A 6,066-nucleotide genomic window follows, 5' to 3' on the forward strand; every position below is an offset into this window, starting at 1 on the left:
CTGTCCAGCTGGCCTGCTGCCTTGCCATTCCTCTCTAGGGAATGGGGCCGATAGTGGCCACAGCAGAAAACTGGCCCATCCTTCTGCCCCAGGGCCCAGAACCCAGGCTGGGAAGAGTGGCGGGTGTCAAAGTTTGAATTTGGGGACCCAAGGGCACAGAGTCTCCAGGGAGAGATGGTTAGGGATGGGGGGGAGGGTATCTGTTGCTTCCTGCAGGGCTAGGATCAGCTGAGGAGGACTCGGGGTCAAAAACAAAAGTAGAAGACAGTTGGAGTGAAATTGGGGCCATAAGAAGTAAGCTAAAAATTGGATATATAATTTGTGATATAGCCATAACATAGACTCCTATCCAACAATTAAAAAAAAAAAAAACACACAAAGGAGTTCCCTTAGTGGCGCAGTGGTTAACGAATCCGACTAGGAACCATGAGGTTGCGGGTTCAGTCCCTGCCCTTGCTCAGTAGGTTAACGATCCGGCGTTGCCGTGAGCTGTGGTGTAGGTTGCAGACGCGGCTCGGATCCCGCGTTGCTGTGGCTCTGGCGTAGGCCGGTGGCTACAGCTCCGATTCAACCCCTAGCCTGGGAACCTCCATATGCCGCGGGAGCGGCCCAAGAAATAGCAACAATAACAACAACAACAACAACAACAACAACAAAAAAAGACAAAAAAAACCACAAAAACATAAAAAATATACTGGGACATAGATGAATCTCACAAAGATTATACCAAGTGACAGGAGCAGATATGAAAGAAAACATGCCACCTCATCCCACGGATACAGAGTTCAAGAACAGGCAAAACTTGGAGTTCCCTCGGGGCTCAGTGGGTTAAGGATCCGGCATTGTCACTGCAACAGCTCAGGCTGGCTGAGGCTGTGGCACAGGTTCGATCCCTGGCCCAGGAATTTCTGCACGCCACAGGCTCAGCAAAAGAAGAAAGAAAAAGAACAGGCACAAGAGTAATTCTTACAAAAAGTCAGACCAGTGAGTAGCTCTGGGATGGGGGTACAGACCAAGAACCTATAAGGGGGGAGCCGCACACAGGGAGCTAGAACCATTCCATAACTTGACCTGGGTGGTACATAAGTCACTGGATTTATTCTCTGTATCTGTGTCATCCCTCAATTTTATAAAGTACACACCATCACCTGGGAGGGGAAAAAAAGGGGAAACAAAGAACGCTGCTAGGAAGAGGGCTGGAGTCAGGGTTGAGGTCCGATGCAGTAGTTTGTCAGGAATCGGGACCCTCGCTCCTTCATGCTTTCACTCGTCCAGGAGATGCTTCCAGAGCACGTACCATGTCCGGCACGGTGGTCCAGGCCCTGTTCTAGGCACCGCAGCTACAAAGAAGAAATACGGTACAGACAAGAGCACGAAACGGTAAGCAGTCCTTTGTGCGCTGTAGTTGGAGACAGCAAGTGCCTGGAGGATGATAAACTTGGGATGGGAGGGGGGACTGGGGTTGGGGGGCGAGTGGCTGGAGGAATCGCAGAAGCCAGGGCCCTGAGGACTGGGGTGGGGTCAGGCCCCCTGGATAGGGCCGAGTTTAGGGAGGTGTTGGGACTGAGATGAGATGTTGAGAGGGGATCAAAGTCCTGCCCTCCCATTCGGCACCCAGGGAGAGTGACGAGAGAGTCACATTCTCGTCCCCTGTTCTGGACCCGCCCTCCTTCCCTTTGGCCTCCCAGGGGCAGCTCCTGCCAACAGGAAGCACCAGCCCAGGTTTCCTCCCTGGTGGCACCCTTCTGCCACCATCAAGGAAGGGTCATATGGTGCCAGGGCCAAGAGGGGGCTGGGATTCTGAGATGGAGAGCAGACCTGGGATTGGGTGAGGCATAGGGGTGAGACTGCAGTTCAGGTTGAGCTCAGGGGTGGGGATGTGGTTGGAGTTCAGGAGCGAAGTGACCTTTTTATGTTTTATTTTTTTTGTCTTTTTGCCATTTCTTGGGCCGCTCCTGCGGCATATGGAGGTTCCCAGGCTAGGGGTCTAATCGGAGCTGTAGCCACCGGCCTACACCAGAGCCACAGCAACGCGGGATCCGAGCCGCTTCTGCGACCTACACCACAGCTCACGGCAACGCCGGATCGTTAACCCACTGAGCAAGGGCAGGGATCGAACCCGCGACCTCATTGTTCCTAGCCGGATTTGTTAACCACTGCGCCACGACGGGAACTCTTTTTTTTTTTTTTTTTTTTTCCCTAAAGTGACCTTTTTAAAAACCCAAATCTGTCCATGCCAACCCCTCACCCTTCCTTCCTCCGCCAGTTGAAACCTGATGGTTGGTGGCAGCTCCTCACCTTTGAGATAATGACATCATCCTTTCCTGTGGCGCCCCTGGCCTACCTCCTGGGTCTCCTCCCAACACATCCCCCTTTGCTCTCTTCTTTCTGGGACGAGTCTAGCCTCTTATTCCTTCATCAACAGACACAACGAAGCCCCTCCTACCACAGAGCAATCGGTGAGGCCCTAGGAATACATGTAACCAATGCAAATCCCTATTCTGTCTCCTGGAGCTTACATTCTCCTGGGGAAAACAGACAATATTACCTAATAAGTAACTTAAAAACTACATTAAACAGTGATAAGTGCTAAAGAGAAACCATGATAGGGAAGGATAATATAAAGTAGAGAGGAGCAACCTTTTGATGTGGCACAGCCCAAGAATAGCTTTTTGAGGAAGAGACAACAGAGTGAAAGATATGAAGGAACTGAGGGCAGCGTCTCCCAACCCCAGGGCCTTTGCACACACTGTTCTCTCTCTCCTCCTTGGACCCGATTAATGTTTCCTCTTCTTTGGGATCTTAGCTTGATAACTGCTTCATCAAGAAAGACCAAATTTAACTCTTAATGGCTCAAACGGCGCTGTCGCTAACAGCCTGGAAGGACATCCGTCTTTCCCACTAGACTAGATTGTCTGTAATTTGGTTTGGTTGTCTTCCCCCCTCCTGGCACAGTACCTGGTATCAGGGAGACTCTGGACACATGATTCTTAGTGGTTCAGTGGGTTAGTGATAAGGATGAGATCAGGGTTGAGAACTAAATCAGTGATAAGGTTGGAATGAGGGTGAAGCTTTGAGAGGAGAGCTGGATTGGGGTGGGGGTGAGGGTGAGGTGGGGGCCGGGGAGTGCCGTGCAGGAGGGCAGTGGGTTAAGGCTAAGGAGATGGAGACAGGACTGGGGAGAGGCAGGATGAATGTCACACGCTGCCTGGCAGGGCTGTGTCATTTGCTTGGGCACAGTGCTGTCCAGGGGTGTCAGGCTGGTCAGGCCCGCCCTCCTGGGCTCTGCTCAGACACCCTGATGACTCTTGTGTGATGCTAGGAGTCTGATGATGATAATTTGCATCTTAAGATGCAAATTCTCTGCAGCTTTTCTCAGCCTCCTGCCTTCTAACCATTTCCTTTCCCCTGAGATTGTGCCCCCAGGGGGCTGCTGAGGCTCCGTGAGAAGCAGGGTGAGCGGAGGGGGGTTTGAGCCTCAGGGGCTTGGGAAAATGCCCCTGCAGGCCCCTCTGGGATGCAGGGTCCTGGAGCAGCCTTAGCTTTCTAATCCAGCGGTAAGATCGCTCTGTGGGGACAGGAAGGAGGCAGGCAGCCTGGAGGGGAGGGGAGGAGAGGACCCTGGGGAGACAGGAGAGGGAGCTGACGCTGGGTGTCACCAACATGAATTTGGATCTACCTCCCTTCTCCAAAATCACAACCCGCGATCAATAGATCTCCCCCAGCCAATCCCTCTGTCCCAAAAAAGCAGGCGTGGTGCCCCTGGGTTTGACCAGGACTCAAGTCTGGAGTGGGAATGAGGTTCCCACGGGGAACAGAGACAGACATGGAGCTGCTGGGGATGCGAACGTGGCTGGGGACATGGATGGCATGAGGGGCAAGGGCACTCCCCAGTTACAACCGAAATGTGAACGCACGACTCTGGGTAGGTGCTCACTGGGCTGAAGAACTGGTTCTCCTTGGCCAAGGGTGGACCCGGAGAGCAGGAGAGGCCCCTGGGAAGGATGCGAGCTCCCTGGGTTGGCTCACAAGGGGCCACCCACACAGGAAACTGAGCCCACACGGCTGGGGCACCCCCACACACCCCTTGCCCCACCCTGAGCTTGGCAAGGCAGGGAACAACTGACCCCTGGAACCCCACCCCTACCCCAGGCCAGAGGAAAAAAAAGCCAAATCGGATCACTCCTCTGCTTTCAGCCAGAGCTGAAAACGGTGTTGCCCTTAGAATCAAATCCAGGGACTTAACTGCGGACCATAGGATCATGCATGACTCACCTTCTGTCCACCCCAGGTCACCTGTGCCAGCCACTCTGGCCTTGAACACATGCCCTTCGGGGCCTTTGCACCTGCCCTGGCCCTGCTTGTAACACGTTTTCCCCAAGCCACTTCAAGTGTTTCATTCTTATCATCCAGGGCTCTACTCAAACAATCACCTCCTCCAAGTGGCCTTCCCTGATCCCCAGACCTAATGCCCCACCCCGACCCCGTCATGTTAACACACCACCTGGTGTATCTCCCGGCTGCACTGGAAACTATCTGAAGGGATTCGTTCATGTGCTTGTGCCTGGGTTTTTCTGTTTGCCCACAGACGCTGGGGGAGGCAGGCATCACACCGGGCAATTCGCAGCTGCTTCCCGCACATAGGCTCTAGAGAGACGGGAGCCATGAGGCAAGAGGATTCTAGAATGTCACTGCTTGGAAGGGACTTTCCAGGTCTCGGCCCCTCCCATTTCTCTGACAAATCTGGGCCACTGAGGCTGGGACTTGCTCAAGGCCAGCTGGGGAAAGAGGGCTGGCACGCTTCCCACTCTACCATCCCAGGTGCCTCCAGACTGACAAAAAAGCGCAGGGGGTGCAGAGTGCCAGCCAGGGGACGTCCCCTGAGTGACAAGGAAGGCTGGAGTGTTACACGAGCCCCCTCCACACATCTGGTCCCCAAAGTTGCCCAGAGTCCCACAGAATCCTATGTGCAGCTGGGAGTGTCTCCCAAATCTCCCTCCAAGCTGGCTTTCTGGGAAGCCAAATTACAAGGGTCCTCCCTGGGCCCACCCTCTCCAGCTCAGGGGCATTTTTAGACTAGGCATGTCTTCTAATGCTCACTTTGGTACAGCTCGAGGAGTGTTGGTCCTCTTAGAAAGACAGGCTGCCCAAGGGCGCCCTGCCATCGCTTCCCCCTAACCTGGTCCTGTTGTTCTTTTAAAGCAAAGCCCAGGTTTATGGGGCCGGCACAGCTAGCCTCTGCCACAGTCCTCATGGCCACAAGGGGGAGCCATCGGGCACATCGTAGTCCTTTGATTTTGTTCAAAGATGAGCCGAATCTGATGATTTTGGTTAAATTCTCAGGTTTAAGAATTGTCTGCAGAGGAGACATCCCCAGACATGCCTCTTCATGCACAATGCCACGGGGATCCTCTTCTCCCACTATCACAAGTACAGGAAGTGAAAATCCACCTCGGCAGAGCCAAAGCCTGCTCCCCCCGCCACCCCATTCCCCAGAGACACTGACTGGTAAGGTACAGAATTTGGCTCAGGAGGCAGGAGAAGTGAGGGAAGCTGGAGCTGAGGTCTAGGGAAGCAGGCAAATGGAAAGGCTGAGTGGCTGTGGAGAAAGTATGACTGAATTGAGGGCTCCCCCAATCTCTATTTTTAAGGACTCCCCGGCCAGAAGGGAGAACATTCGTCTCCCCAGATTGCTGTCTGTTTTAGCGAGGGGAGGCTAAATTATGCTGCAGCAACAATCTTGAAATCACAGTGGCTTAACCCAGCCAGTATCTCACTCAGCTCCATGCCCAGCTCAGGTCAGCAGGGGGCTCTGCTCTAGAGCCTCAGAGACAGAAGCTGATGGAAGTGCTATCTCATCACATGCTTCTAGAACAGAAGCGCAGAGAGATGAGAACTCTGGAGGGCTCATGTCAGCACTTAAATACCCCAGCCTGGTAGTTCCCGTCATGGCTCAGTGGTTAATGAATCCGACTAGGAACCATGAGGTTGTGGGTTCAGGGTTGTGGGTTCGATCCCTGACTTTGCTCAGTAGGTTAAGGATCCTGCGTTGCCATGAGCTGTAGT

Source organism: Sus scrofa, chromosome 12 (genome assembly GCF_054392235.1).
Source record: "Sus scrofa isolate SSC_HxYL_T2T_F1_AM1 chromosome 12, Sscrofa_HxYL_maternal_Yorkshire_Landrace_v2.0, whole genome shotgun sequence".
NCBI lineage: Eukaryota > Metazoa > Chordata > Mammalia > Artiodactyla > Suidae > Sus > Sus scrofa.